We start from the raw sequence: 15,640 nt of genomic DNA on the forward strand, positions 1-15,640 counted from the left end.
TCGCTATTGACCTAGTGCCTGGAACCACCCCGATACATAAGAAATATTATCGGATGCCCTCCTCAGAATTGGTGGAATTGAAGAAACAACTGGATGAGATGCTGCAAAAAGGATACATTCGTCCAAGCTCTTCCCCATGGGGATCACCAGCAATCTTCGTGGACAAAAAGGATGGCAGTCTACGAATGTGTGTAGACTACCGACAGCTGAATGACGTCACCATTAAAAACAAGTATCCACTGCCGAGGATTGACGATCTGTTTGATCAACTCAGTGGGGCCAAAGTATTCTCAAAGATTGATTTGAGGACGGGATATCATCAACTCAAGATTAAGAAGGAAGATATTCCTAAGACCGCGTTCACCACTCGGTACGGTCTTTACGAATACACTGTTATGTCCTTCGGCCTCACCAACGCTCCTGCATTCTTTATGCATATGATGAACAAGGTGTTTATGGACTTCTTGGACAAGTTTGTGGTGGTGTTCATTGATGACATCCTCATTTACTCCAAAAGCAAGGACGAACATAAGGAACATCTTCGCGCAGTTCTGCAACGGCTTCGCGATCATCAACTGTATGCCAAATTCAGCAAATGTGAGTTTTGGCTCCAGCAAGTGGGATTCCTCGGACATATCCTCTCGGCAGAAGGAATCTCGGTGGACCCAAGCAAGGTAAAAGATGTACTTGATTGGTCCGCACCCACCACCGTCTCAGAAATCCGGAGTTTCCTTGGACTGGCCGGATATTATCGCCGTTTTATCGAAGGATTTTCCAAGATCGCCAAGCCAATGACTGAGCTCCTCAAGAAGGACAAGAAGTTCGTATGGACTGAAGACTGCGAACGGAGCTTCAATGAGTTAAAAACCAGACTGACATCGGCACCCGTATTAACTCTTCCAGATATCTACCGCAGTTTCGATGTTTACTGCGACGCCTCCAGAAAAGGACTGGGGTGTGTACTCATGCAAGATGGCAAAGTGGTGGCCTATGCATCTCGCCAACTGCGACAACATGAAGGAAACTATCCTACTCATGATTTGGAATTGGCCGCAGTGGTGCACGCTTTGAAAATCTGGAGACATTATCTGATTGGAAAGAAGTGCCAGATATTCACCGACCATAAAAGTCTCAAGTATATATTCACTCAGCCCGACTTGAACCTTCGACAGCGAAGATGGCTCGAGTTGGTTAAGGACTATGACCTCGGAATAAATTATCACCCGGGCAAAGCTAATGTGGTGGCTGACGCCCTCAGCCGCAAACCAGCCAACCTCAATGCCCTAATGGATTCCTTGCCTCCAGAGCTCTATGAAGAAATCATGCAGCTAAATCTGGTAATCACCGACGCCCGTCTTACCAATATATTGGAAGTTGCTCCTACTCTCGAAGAAGAAATCCGCAGAGCTCAAGCGGATGATAAGGTGTTACGGATATATGTTCAGAAGCTGCACCAAGGGCAAGCACCGGATTTCACTATGGATCAGCAAGGTTCGCTAAGGTTCCGAGGAAGACTTTGCGTACCCAACCAAGACAGTCTGAAGAAGAAAATATTGGCGGAAGCACATGAAGCACCATACTCAATTCATCCCGGTGGTACCAAGATGTATGAGGATCTTCGTCAGATATTTTGGTGGGATGGAATGAAGAAAGACATCGCGTATTTTGTGGCCTGCTGCGATATCTGCAATAAGGTAAAGGCGGAACACCAAAAACCCGCCGGACTCCTCCAGCCTCTGCCGGTATCCCAATGGAAATGGGACGATATTTGCATGGATTTCATCACCGGATTACCAAGGTCTCATCGAGGAAACGACGCGATATGGGTCATAGTGGACACTCTAACCAAGGTGGCACACTTCCTACCCATCCGGACCACATACCGTGCAAATCAACTTGCACAGCTGTATGTATCAAGAATCGTCAGTCTGCATGGAGTACCCAAGACTATCACCTCCGACAGGGGATCTCTATTCACATCCGCATTTTGGTCCCGACTTCATCAAGCCTTGGGGACCGCTCTGAAGTACAGCACGGCTTACCATCCTCAGACAGATGGACAGACTGAGCGAGTAAATCAAATACTCGAAGATATGCTCCCGGCATGTACATTGGCCCAAGGAACCAAGTGGCAAGACTGTCTGCCCTATGCCGAGTTTTCCTACAACAACAGTTTCCAGGCCAGCTTAAAGATGTCACCCTATGAAGCCCTGTATGGCCGGAAATGCCGCACCCCATTAAATTGGTCTCAAACCGGAGATAGCCGTATTTTCGGGACTGATTTAATGCTCGAAGCAGAGAAGCAAGTCAAGGAAATCCGAGACAGACAGCAACTGGCCAAATCCCGACAGAAGAGCTACTATGATGCCAAACATCGTCAGATCAGCTTCGAACCCGGAGAACACGTGTATCTCCGAGTCACCCCTATGAAAGGAGTCAAGAGGTTTCAGGCCCGAGGAAAATTGGCACCCAGATATATCGGTCCATTCCCCATCATGGCCAGAGTCGGAACAGTTGCCTACCAGTTGGAATTGCCACCAGAATTGTCAGAAGTACACAACGTGTTTCACATCTCACAGCTAAGAAGATGCATCTCGCCACCGGAGAAAAGGACTGATATGTCAGAGATAGAATTGGCTAAGGATTTTCTTATGAGGAAAAAGCCAATCAGAATATTGGATCAGATAGAAAGGGTCACTCGCAGCAAAGAGATAAGATTTTACAAGGTTCAGTGGGAGCATCACACCGAAGAAGAAGCAACCTGGGAAAGAGAGGAATTTTTAAGGACTGCTTACCTAGAATGGTTTTCCCAAGAAACCAAATCTCGAGGACGAGATTCATCCTAAGTGGGGGAGGTTTGTGATAGCCTGGATTTTGCCTTCTCTCTTTTTACCGGACTTGCCTTCGCTTTCTTTCGAGACTTGGTTTTCATCGTGGTTTTTGCCCTGACTTGATTTGGATTTTTGGATCAATTCAAATGGACTTGTCACTTGGGCATATCCTTGGCTTTCACCCAAGTGACTTATCTACCTTATTCCTCCCACAAATTCCCAAAATAATAAAATGAATATTTTTCCTAAAAGGAAAATATTCATTTTTCTCTCTTAAGCTCATTTCAGAACTTTGTGCTCCAAAGCAACCTCAAGTTTTCTTGCTCAGAAAAATCGGAGAGAATTCCTAAATATTCTTAGGACCATGGCACATCTTCCCATGCAAAAATATTGCATCACTTTTTTAATATTTTTGCTGTAGAAAATATTTTCACTTCTGGACCAGAAATGCACTTTGTACAGCAAGTGCATTTTTCCTTGAGCTTTTGGCCCTGAGATTTCTTGAGCTTAAAGACCTTCCTAAGAAACCCTAAAACCGAGGAGATTAGCCCTAATGGCCTTCTAGAAGGTGGCCAAACTTGGCGACCAAGTTTCTGACGAGAAACTTGCCAGCTTGGTAGATTCGCGTCTGGTCGGCCTCGGTATGATCCATCACCTCTCCTAGACGTAGCACTACACGGTCGAGCTCGTAGACAAGGTTTGGCCTTTCCTGGCCGTCGTTTTGGCCATACCATCTTGGTGACCGCGCGGGGACACGGCGCCTGGCAGCGTCTCGACGCGCTCTGGCCGGCGCTTTGCGTTCTGTTTCGCGCGTGTGCATGCAAGCGCTCGCCTCCGACTGCCGCAACATGCCACAACCCTCAACCCATCACCCATGACCCCTCCCTGGCGCTCGCCGACGTAGGAGCCGCAGCAGCAAGCCAGGTCAAGTCGTGGCCAACACGGCACAGTGCGCGCGTGTGCTTGTCCCCATCTCAAACCGCCTCCTGTGCTCGTCCGCGAGTGTGGGCAAGCGCCGGCGTTGACGCTGCACCCTGTCCCCTTGCGTTGGAGCCTCTCGTCGATGTTCGCCGCGTGTCCAGAGCGCTCCGGCGGCGACACGTCCCCCCTGCTCCGGCTATATAAAGCAACCCCGCCTCCCTTGCTAGCCACGCACCACTCCACACCACCTCCACGAACACGTAGACGAGCAGAAGCCCGTTCGGGCAGGCCTCTAGCTATCGCCCCGACCCGAGGACTCCGGCGATCCCTCCAGGCCAGCTGCCCCTCTCCCGGGCCTCTCGAGCTCAAGCAGCTGCCTGGGCAGGGCCTTGGTGGTCTACTGGAGCTGCCTGGACCCCGCCAAGCCCTCGGAGCTGCCTCTAGCCACCGTCTTCCACCTCTCCGGTGAACCCCGTCCGCCACCGAAGCTTGCGAGCTCGACTGCGACCAGCTCCGTCCACCTTTCGCCAAGCCACGGGTACGGGCAGGTGCGCCGCGAGCCCCGCTTCCAATCTATCCCTCTAGCCTAGCCCCAAACCCCCTCGTCGCTGGCATGAGCTCCGGTGAAGCACCGCCTCCCCTCTGATCTCGATCCCCTTCCCTCTCTCCTGACTGGTGGGGCCCAGTGTCAGCCTCACCACTCGCGCCGGAAGCGGTACGAGTGGAGGAGCACTTCCACTTTACGCCTTCGACGTCACCCCCCAGGATTTTCTATTTATTCAAATTTAATTCAGAAATTTGACTAAACTTTGACCAGCCACCATTTCTAAACCATAAGTCCAAATGAATTGATTCTTTTTGCATTGTCTTTGTTAAAGAAAGCTCTAGCAGCACACCAAAAGGTGGATTTTTACTTGATGTCTAGAATTTCTGGTGATTTTCAGAATGTGTTTTCACATTTATTTTTGTGGTTTAAAAATATTTTCAGAAGGAGGATCTTGCCTTGAAGCTAACCAGGAGGAGTGTGACCCTCCTCTGCACTAAGGCAAGCCACAACATCATTTGGATGGTGTTATTTCAATATATATGATTTTCTACTTGAATATGAGTCTTTATTTGCATTTAAAATTTGATAAATTAATATGGTTAATTGCTAGTTGTTTTCTGATGCTTGATGTGCTTGTTTTAGCTTCTGGTTGAGTTCATAGAATTGTTTGGCTAAGTAGAGTAAGATTTTGCACTAGATATTTTGTTATGGAAATTTATGGTAGCTATTTTTTCTAGTAATAGTTTTCAACTAAATGATGAACTAATAAAAATGTTGTTTGTAGATAAAAATGAGTTATAACCAGAGAAGTTTCTGATCTTAGTATTGCAAGATAGTTATGTTGCTTGTTTTGATCCATGCTTAAGAGTTGCTTGCTCTGTGTGACGAGTAGTTGCATGATTTCCGGTATGATGCCATGTTACTAATAAAAAAAATTCTGAAAGTTAGTACTTGATTAAGTTCAACCTGAATATGATGTTGATCACATCATGGTGCCACTGAATCGGGTTATTAATTCAGTGCGACCACATTTACCTAATGGGAAGGTCTTCATTCGTTCCTTTGTCGTGGCTCTTACCGGTGCCTCCCGCGAGGGAAGGTTATGGGCGTGCATACCCTGGCCCGGTAGGCAGACATAACATTGTGTGCTTGTTTTGTTTTTATGGTACCTTGTCCCCGTTTGGGACCGTTTTGCCACGACGGTGGCCGTTGGTGTCTTTGGTAGACACGGGGCCATCCAAGACCTAGCCCTGAGAGGCAGATGGTCGGAGTGGCCGGGGAGAGTGCATGGCAAAAGGTTTCGTCAGAATACCTTGGTCCACCCGAATGGGAGTACGAGGCCAGGTATTCCGTAGTGTGGGTAAAGTGCGCTACCTCTGCAGAGTGTATTTAATCAATCGATAGCCGCGCCCTCGGTTATGGGCAAGTCTCGGGAGTAAGTCACACCATGGATCAACTTTTATAATTAATCTTGCAAACTAGTAATTGTTGTGATGCATTGTTTCATGGTGAACCTTGAACACTCGAGGTGTTCATGAGAGATTGGTTTCAGGTGTGACCCCGGTGTGGTCACTGTTTGGTTACGAGGTAACCGTCTGGTAAGAGAGTCCGTGTGACTCGGTGCGCTGTTTGGTTGCTTTGCATAGTTTTGCATTTGTAGTAATTTCTTGCATTAATTTAACTTGATTAATTATCATGATATTGTTTGTCATCGTGCTTATGTTTGTTGTGAGCTTGCAAGTACATTCAATGTACTGACCTGGCGTGTCATGCCAGCTTTCAGGCAAGTTGATTCGCATGGGAGCATATCTCGTGTCTAGGCCGTGTCCACGTCGGTGTCCCTATGCCATGGAGTTCCGCTACGTCGTTCTTCCGCTGCCGCGTAGTTTCGTGTGATCGAGGCCCCAGCCATGTTCATTAAATAATGCACATACTGTCCAGCAGCACCGTGTGTGCCGCTTGGCCTCAAATCACGGTGTAATATCAGACCTTTGTACCACGCTAGTATCAATAAAGCGGTTATTTATGTACCATGTTGTTGTGTATTGCCAGAAGACTCGATCTCTGGGCTGGCAATGCAGGGTAAACCGGTTGCTCTGAGCCAGGGTGCCACACTATCCAGAGCTACTTCATATCCTTTATTGATGCCAGTTTTGCTACGTCGTGATCATATTAGTGTTCCAGGCTTGCGTCTCTAGTCCGGTCTAGCCTTGGACCAGCACTGTACCGTTGTTAGCATTTATTCAACATTGCATCTCTGAATTGATTATTGCTAAACTTTTGCTACCATATATTTAAGCCTTCCAAGCTCCACATATTTCTACACCATGTATATGTACGTTCCCCTAGCAATCGCTTTACTAAATCTTCGGAGTTATTTGACACTGTTGGTTGCTAGTCACCACCTGCTGCATGGTAGGAACTTGTAAGACATTGATATTTGCTATACCGTGAGAGTTTTACCACCACATCCTAGTAGTTCATAGGAACATTATTCTCAGATTTTGTTTCTTGCTTTCTACTAATTATTGCAGGTTCCGGGGTTGTTAGTTCTTGGGCTTCTTCGATCGTGGGAGATGTGCCACCGCCTAAGCAAATACTACAACCATCACGAGAGGTACACAAACATCCAAATGCACATGATCGGGTTAATGTTTCTATACCACCATTTAATGGCCATTTTATACCTGCTTTATATATTGCATGGGAGTTCGACATAAATACTATATTTGCTTCCCATAATTTTGCTGACAGTAAGAAAGTTAAGGTCGTGGTTGGTTCATTCACTAGTTATGCTTCTGTTTGGTGGGGAATATTGTCGGTTAAACCCTAATTATATACCTACTACTTGGGGTGGTTTAAAACATGCCACGAGAGATAAAATCGTAGATGTTCATTGTACTCGTGGCATGATTAAAAAACTACAACATTTAAAACAAGGTAGTGACACTGTAGCAAAATATTATGATGATTTACAAACTACCTTGTTGCACTCATTTTTAGAAGAAAGTGAAGAAGATTTTATGGATAGATTTTGGGGAGCACTAAACCGTGATATCCATGAGATACTAATTCATGAGAGTGTTATCCCATGGACCGTTTGTTTAGTCTTGCTTGCAAAGATGAACAGAAAATAAAACGACGTGTTGCCCACGAGGAGAACAAGCGCAAGGTGCACATTCAAAGTGTTGATAAATATGCTTCTTCAGCTACTAGGCGTACTATGACAACACATCCATTGTTTCGAGGACTACACCATCTCCACCACACATCACCACCGAGAGTGCCTACATCATCTGAGTTGATCATAAGCGATAAAGACAAAGGTACAAATTTTCCACTTTCACATGAGAATGTTGCATGCCTAGTTAACTTGAATACATCATGTGTTGAGTTACCTATTGATTTGAGCACACCACCTATTTTAGAGAATCGTGTTACTGTCATGAATGCATCATGTGATCAAACAGCTGAAATACCAACAATTTTGAGTGCACCCATTGAATTAATTGTTGATGCAAAAGAATCAATGTTTAATCATGTTGATATGACCTCTAATCTTGGTGATGATTCTGTGTCAAATGACTAATTGCATGTTTGCTTATTTAAGCATGTGGTAGAATGTAAATTTGATGGAAGTAAGATTTATTCACCAATGTTGGGATGGTTTAATGATGAACATTGTCAATCATTTGATATGAACAAGAGCTTCACTTATATGTGCAAACTGTGTTGCAATACTTTCATGCCTTCTACTTCTTGAGATAATATTTTGGCTTTATATTTTATGAACTATGAAAGTTACTCATGTATACATGTGTCATATGTGCAAAAACCAAAGGAAGTAAAAATGGATAACATGTACACCTTGTCTCCTTTGTTAGCCACATTTCAGATTAAAGGACGTCGAGGACGGCTTTTTTTCAAGAAGGGGAGGATGATGAGGACATGACTACCTTGGATACAATCAAAAATATTGCATAGTTGTATATTTGCGAGGTGATTTCTAATGCAAACTATGCAAGAATTAATTTATGTCATCCAGGACAAAAATACATCACTAACTTTTGTGCCATGTCTAATTGCAGGTGTATGGGACATTTCTACAATCCACATATGAAGATAAGGAAAAAGAGAAGTTTAGGTTTTGTTCAAAAAGTCTTCTCATGTCACTTTTGGGCCAAGAGAAGATAGAGTCCAAGTCTCTCATGTTCTGGATTCAGATTCGGACTGCACAGACATACCTGACTCAAAACGCCAAGAACACTTTCATACAGACTCCGAATAGGGTGATTCTTTCTTTGTTAGAACGTAGATTTCATGCTCTTTCCAACCCAATTGGATTAACCTTAAAATTCGTCCAAAACGTTGAGTTATCGACCAAACAATGTGATGCTGCAGCAGAATCCGAATCAAACTACAACTCCAAAGGTATTGCATCACCTCCACTTGGGCCCATGAGCCTTGTACGACCTAGGGTTAGTCTTAGGATGCCTTGGGACGTCCTCCCACCTCCTTGCCCCCCTCGCTCCTATATAAGTAGATCCATCTAGTAGCTTTTTCCTTGGGATTTGTTTAGTTAAAAGTTAGCCATTGCAACTTCGTATACTTCATTTCTGTCCAACAACCAGACCAAGACCGCTTCCGGATCCCCACCTTTATCAATACTTCATATATATTCGCAATATTTAAATTGCTTTTGTCATATTTTTGCTTGTTCTTTGATTGCTTGCAGGAATAGAGCTTTGTGGTCAGGTTGATCGTGCTCTGGCGTGGTCAATAACCTCTCGGAGTTGGTTTAGCGATTGCTAAGGCGCAACGTCGTACACATTTGTAGTCGGATCGTCAAAGCCATCTCCACCAAATCGATAGTTATCATCTCATCGAAACATCGGGACACCCCGCCCCTATTAGGTATGCTTGCCTTGTATGGATGCTAATAAACCGTCAAGTTCACATACCTTTATTTTCTCTTCTTTCTTTTCCTCAAAGGACAGAAGGTTGCCTCGTGTGCATGTTTGCCAGGGTGAGTGATGGTATGGACACCAAAAAGTGACGTTCAATTTAATATTCCATGAATAGAAGTACATCAAAGAAAATCTAAGTTGAATTTTTTTCAAACAAATTCTTTGTTGCAGAGCTATTTTCCCTTCAACGTTTTTGGCTTTTGTATGGAAAACCTACACATGGAGGAACCTTGTCGTAATCAGATTGCGCTCTTGTCTTGTCTCGAGTCCACTCGGAAAGATTAGTAGCTGCACTGTGACCGCCAAGTTACCTCGCTGGAGGCAGCATTTCCAGCAGGCTGCTAACGACCCGTTCCTCAAGCGCTCGCGGCAAGTGTGCGCATCGGGAAGTTTCCAACAAGCGTTGGGTATACACATGCAAAATGATATCTGAACAAAGGGGAAATGGCATTCATCCATCAAACACAGATATTTTATATTACATCATATAGCTTGCAGCAGTTCTAACTTAAGATAAATATGGTCCTTTACATGAACTGTTGGTGTTAAGACAAGGTTCGACGACTAGTACCTGCACTGGCCTTCAACCATGTTCACCTGGTTTACTCTATGAACGATTAGCTAGATGGCTTCTTCAATGGCCTTGGAGTCAGCATCTTCCGACAAACTTGCGAGAACATTGGAGAAGTCAACACCAGGATTCCAGTAACCAACCTTGACGAGCACCTTCCGGATAACAGCTGGTTGATACGTCTCCAACGTATCTATAATTTATGAAGTACTCATGCTATTATATTATCCATCTTAGATGTTTTATGGGCTTTGCTATGCACTTTTATATTATTTTTGGGACTAACCTATTGACCCAGAGCCCAGTGCCAGTTCTTGTTTTTCCCTTGTTTCAGTGTTTCGAAGAAAAAGAATATCAAACGGAGTCGAAACGGAATGAAACCTTCTGGAGAAGTTATTTTTGGAAAGAAAGCAACTCGGGATACTTGGAGTCCACATCAAGAAATCAACGAGGAAGGCACGAGGCAGGGGGCGCGCCCACCCCCCTGGGCGCGCCCTCCACCCTCGTGGGCCCCTCGTGGCTCCCCTGACGTATCTCTTCTGCCTATATATATCCATATACCCTAAAACCTTCAGGGAATAGAATAGATCGGGAGTTCCGCCGCTGCAAGCCTCTGTAGCCACCAAAAACCAATCGGGACCCTGTTCCGGCACCCTGCCGGAGGGGGAATCCCTCACCGATGGCCATCTTCATCATCCCGGCGCTCTCCATGACGAGGAGGGAGTAGTTCACCCTCGGGGCTGAGGGTATGTACCAGTAGCTATGTGTTTGATCTCTCTCTCTCTCTCATGTTCTTGAGGTGATACGATCTTGATGTATCGCGAGCTTTGCTATTATAGTTGGATCTTATGATGTTTCTCCCCCTCTACTCTCTTGTAATGGATTGAGTTTTCCCTTTGAAGTTATCTTATCAGATTGAATCTTTAATGATTTGAGAACACTTGATGTATGTCTTGCGTGGGATAACCGTGGTGACAATGGGTTATTCTATTGATTCACTTGATGTATGTTTTGGTGATCAACTTCGGGTTCCGCCCATCAACCTATGCATAGGGGTTGGCACACGTTTTCGTCTTGACTCTCCGGTAGAAACTTTGGGGCACTCTTTGAATTACTTTGTGTTGGTTGAATAGATGAATCTGAGATTGTGTGATGCATATCGTATAATCATACCCACGGATACTTGAGGTGACATTGGAGTATCTAGGTGACATTAGGGTTTTGGTTGATTTGTATCTTAAGGTGTTATTCTAGTATGAACTCTTGAATAGATCGATCAGAAAGGATAACTTTGAGGTGGTTTCGTACCCTACAATAATCTCTTCGTTTTTTCTCCGCTATTAGTGACTTTGGAGTGACTCTTTGTTGCATGTTGAGGGATAGTTATATGATCCAATTATGTTACTATTGTTGAGAGAACTTGCACTAGTGAAAGTATGAACCCTAGGCCTTGTTTCCTAGCATTGCAATACCGTTTACGCTCACTTTTATCATTAGTTACCTTGCTGTTTTTATATTTTCAGATTACAAAAACCTATATCTACCATCCATATTGCACTTGTATCGCCATCTCTTCGCCGAGCTACTGCACTTATACAATTTACCATTGTATTGGGTGTGTTGGGGACACAAGAGACTCTTCGTTATTTGGTTGCAGGGTTGCTTGAGAGAGACCATCTTCATCCTACGCCTCCCATGGATTGATAAACCTTAGGTCATCCACTTGAGGGAAATTTGCTACTGTCCTACAAACCTCTGCACTTGGAGGCCCAACAACGTCTACAAGAAGGAGGTTGTGTAGTAGACATCAAGCAGTTTCTGGCGCCGTTGCCGGGGAGGTGAGTGCTTGAAGGTATATCTTTAGATCTTGCAATCGAATCTTTTAGTTTCTTGTTTTATAACTAGTTTAGTTTATAAAAGAAAACTACAAAAAATGGAATTAAGGTTGCCTCATGTGCTTCATCTTTTTAATGTCTTTCATGAAAATAAGGATACCGAAAATTGTGCTCAAGTACTAGAAGAAGAATGCATTAAAATGTTTGGCACTAAATCTTTGAATAATGAGCATGATTGCAATGTTGTTAGTATGAACTCTTTGAATATCCATAGTACTAATGATGATTGCACTAGTTCTGATGAAAATGTCTCCTATAAACATGTCAATTTTTGTGGAGTACATTGGGTTTGCAAATACACACCAAATAGGGAAGATAGATATTGCAAGAGGCATAAGCATTTAGAAACTAAATTGTTGCAAGAATGGCTAGATGTTTGTGCTGAAATTTTAAATTTTCTTAGCCGTACTTGTGAACTTTGCAATGAACGGGGTCATTTAACTCTCCGATGCAAATTGTTTCATGATCTAATCGTGTCCAAAAATTGTGATGACTTGATTTCCCTTGCACATTATAATGAACTTAGTTTGCTTATGGGCTATGAAGAAATGAAACGTATAACTAACTATCTCCCATAATTTGCCCGTTATAAACTTCTTAATTTTGATCTAGAGAAAATTTATATGTATTGAGAAGTGAATTGCATTGAAAATCCTTATATTGCCAATTACATAAAGAAAACAAAAGAAATAGAGGATGAAGAGAATACTAATGAAAGGGAAGAGACTTCCCAATATCCTCCTATTATTTCTTATGATGAATCAAGTAACGAGGGGGAGCCTTCTATTCAACCAATCTCATTAATAAGGAGCTACAAAATGAGGATTGAACCCACACATGATGTGGTGAAGAAGAAGAAAAATAAAAAATGGAGAAGCAAAGGTAAAAACGTATCCCTCCCAAGTAATGTTGCTCCTATTATTGTTGTGCCTCATGAAAATGAATCAAAAATAATTGTGGAAGATGATGCACTTGATGATGATCTCGTTATGACTATTGCTTGTTCTGATGATTATGATTGGGAATATAATGATACTTATTATGATCTTGAAAATCTTTTTGGCACTTGCTTGGAATATGACAATTGCTATACTATTGGTGCTATCCATACTATTAATGACGAGAGTGATTATGCTTATGATATGAAAAGGCCCAAGCTTGGGGATCCTATGTTTGGAGAAGATGATGTTTTTGAGAATATATTTGCTGCAATTAATGTTTGTCCCAAGCTTGGGGATGCTATGTCTAATGAAGATTATATTTTTTGCCTCTCAAGTTTCGATATGCAAATTTATAATGATGATAGCGTGCCTCCTACTTATGATGATTATATGGATGAAAGTGGGTTTGGAAGAGTGTCAACTTTAGGAAGTAATGATCCCACTATTTTGGAGGATGTTGAATCTTATAATATTTATGAAAGTGGATTTGGAGAGGTCATGACTTTATTTAGTGATGTATCCACTATTTCTGAAGAGGTTTCAATTGATTATGATGAGAACAAAGTTGCTACTTATGATGATTATTGTGATGAAACTTATGCTATAGAAAGTAGTGATGATTATATTTATAAAACTTGTCATGATTATGATTACCCTTTTACTGAACATTACCCTTTTAATGTGGAAACAATTTATAGTATTCAAGTCTCTTATGATACTCCCACTATTCCGAATGAGAAGAATTTTGCTTATGTGGAGAGTAATAAAATTTCTATGCAAGTAGATCATGAAAATAATGCTTTAGGTGCTGATTATATTGTTGAATTCATTCATGATGCTACTGAAAATTATTATGAGGGAGGAATATATGCTTATAGGAATTGCAATAATATCAAGTTTCCGCTCTATGTGCTTAAAGTTCTAAAATTATGCTTGTTTTGTCTTCCTATGCTAGTTGATTATTGTTCCCATAAATTGTTTCCTCACAAAATCCCTATACATAGGAAGTGGGTTAGACTTAAATGTGCTAGTCATATTCTTCATGATGCTCTCTTTATGTTTCAATTCTTATCTTTTATGTGAGCATCATTGAAATCATCATGCCTAGCTAGGGGCGTTAAACGTTAGCGCTTGTTGGGTGACAACCCAATCTTATTTTAGTTTCTTGATTTTTGGTTCTGTTTAGTAATAAATAATCCATCTAGCTTCTTTTTACATGTGGTTTTGTGTTTTAATTAGTGTTTGTGCCAAGTAGAACCTTTGGGAAGACTTGGGTGAAGTCTTTATGATCATGCTGTAAAAAACAGAAACTTTGGCGCTCATGAGATTAGCTAAAACGTTTTACTGGAGAGTGATATTTAGTTGATTATTTTTGCAGATGATTACTAGACAAATTCCTCAGGTCCACAAATTTATTTTAGAATTTTTGGAGTTCCAGAAGTATACGTTTGATACAGATTACTACAGACTGTTCTGTTTTTGACAGATTCTGTTTTCTTTGTGTTGTTTGCTTATTTTGATGAATCTATGAGTAGTATCGGAGGGTATGAACCATAGAGAAATTGGAATACAGTAGATATTACACCAATATGAATTTAGAATGAGTTCACAACAATACCTAAGTGGTGATTTATTTTCTTATACTAACGGAGCTTACGAGTTTTCTGTTGAGTTTTCTGTTGTGAAGTTTTCAAGTTTTGGGTAAAGATTCGATGGACTAGGGAATAAGGAGAGGCAAGAGCCTAAGCTTGGGGATGCCCAAGGCACGCCAAGGTAATATTCAAGGATAACCAAGAGCCTAAGCTTGGGGATGCCCCGGATGGCATCCCCTCTTTCGTCTAATTCCATCGGTAACTTTACTTGGAGCTATATTTTTATTCACCACATGATATGTGTTTTGCTTGGAGCGTCATTTTATTTTCTTTAGCTTTTCTTGCTGTTTGAATAAAATACCAAGATCTGAAAGTCTTAAATGTTATAGAGTCTTCACATAGCTACATAATTATTTAACTACTCATTGATCTTCACTTATATCTTTTTGGAGTAGTTAGTCATTTACTCGTGTGCTTCACTTATATCCTATGAGTAAATGGTTGAATGATTTGAATGTCATAGATCTGAAATTATATATGTTTCATATGCTTATCCCATGGGGAGTAATGACTTCACATATAAGAAGTAGAGGTGGTAAATTTATTGAAGGTTAGCAAACATTGTATTGGTCACTTGAACAATTCATGAAAGAATATTGAAGGAAGAGAGATTTCACATATAATACTATCTTGGACATCTTCTATGATTGTGAGCCTCATTAATTATTTTCAAACCTAAGCAAATTAGTTGAAGTTGGACAAGGAAGACAACGTAATGAGTTGTGCTTGGGTATATTTGTATAGAAGTTATATTGTTACGGATCCTCTAACATGTGGTGCTTGCTATTTAGAATCCTTTGCGAGCCAAAATATCTGTACTCAGCAGGAATACTGCTTGTGCATCCAAACTCCTTGAACCAAGTTTCTTCCATGAGTGTCCACCATATCTACCTATATGCGGTATTTACCTGCCGTTCCAAGTAAATTTGCATGTGCCAAACTCTAAACCTTCAAATAATAATCTATTTTGTATGCCCGAATCGCTCATGTAGAGACTAGGGGCTAGCAGTATCTTCCATGCTAGGTGGGTTATTCTCACGATGAGTGGACTCCGCTCATCATTCACGAGAAAATGGCTGGTAACTTCGATGCCAAGTCCCATGATCAAAAGATCGAAATCAAATAAAAAATAATTGTAAACAAAACTCCCCCAGGTTTGATGTTAGTTGGAGGCACCCGTTGTTTTGGGCAAGCCATGGATTGATGATTGTTGGTGGAGGGGGAGTAAAATCTTTACCTTTCTGTTTGGGAACCGCCTATAATGTATCTAGTATGGAAGATATTGGGAACTCTTGGTCGTTATGTTGACAATGAA

The sequence above is a fragment of the Triticum aestivum genome, chromosome 4D, assembly GCF_018294505.1.
Source record: "Triticum aestivum cultivar Chinese Spring chromosome 4D, IWGSC CS RefSeq v2.1, whole genome shotgun sequence".
Classification (NCBI taxonomy): Eukaryota; Viridiplantae; Streptophyta; class Magnoliopsida; order Poales; family Poaceae; genus Triticum; species Triticum aestivum.